Below are 949 nucleotides of genomic sequence, written 5' to 3'. Positions count from 1 at the left end.
CAAGTGGGACGAAGTGATTTACTGTGACATGTTCTTTACCCTAAGAAATAAACCAGAATGGTAGAAAGAATGTGGAGTAAATGTAGCACCCCAAGATCCCCTAGCATTAGCCTTAGAAAAGGATAAGAAAAACTCAAAACCTAAGGAGCGCTGCTGTGATGCTTGTAGTATCGGGCAACAATGCCTTAAATTAACAAGAAGGGATAGTGGAAAGTGAAATAAGCCTGTGGGAGTATCAGCCATTTGCCTCAGGATATGGAGTGCCTCCACCCAAGCGAAGGGAAGGCGAAAGAGACACTAGTCTACTAGGAGATATGTCATTAGAACAAGACAGATCCAAGACCGATTATGGCCCCCAAAGATCAGAAAATAGTTGGGAAGGGAGTAGCCCATCAAAATCAGAAAGTTGCAGGCGGGAGAGTGGCTCACAGAGACTGAGCAGTCCGCAAGACTCAGAAAGTTACAGAGAAGAAAGCAGTCCACTCAGGTCGGAGATTGATAGGGAAGAAAGCAGCTCGTCATGACTAGAGCTAGAGGATCGTGGGGAAAAGAAAAGCCCGCCCAAACTAGAAGGTAGCCAGAATAGAGATTGTAGTACACCGAGAGATAACCAGCTCACGACAGTCAGGCATCCGCGAAATAGAAAGTAGTACGCCAAAAACTGGGAATTATGAAAATGAAAGTAGCCCGCCGAGATCAGGGAGCACCAGAAAGGAGAGTAGTTTCCCCGAGTTAAAATACAGTGAAGAAAGTAACGATATAATAAACCCGGGAGAAAAAGCAAACAACTCACAGAAGTTAAATATAGTCATTCAGATAGAGGATAAGAGAGATATGCAAGGAGAAGAAGAAGAAGAAAGTACTGTCTCGGGGCAAGCTGAGCGTCGTCAGCGTCTCATCCAAATACAAAAGGAGAGGCGGCTGGACTGCGTAAACCATGCTAGGAAGT

Source organism: Empidonax traillii, unplaced genomic scaffold (assembly GCF_003031625.1).
Source record: "Empidonax traillii isolate 1590-97213 ecotype Southwest subspecies unplaced genomic scaffold, ASM303162v1 scaffold1659:size89180, whole genome shotgun sequence".
In the NCBI taxonomy this organism is placed as follows: domain Eukaryota; kingdom Metazoa; phylum Chordata; class Aves; order Passeriformes; family Tyrannidae; genus Empidonax; species Empidonax traillii.
Note: the sequence above shows the minus strand (reverse complement) of the source record.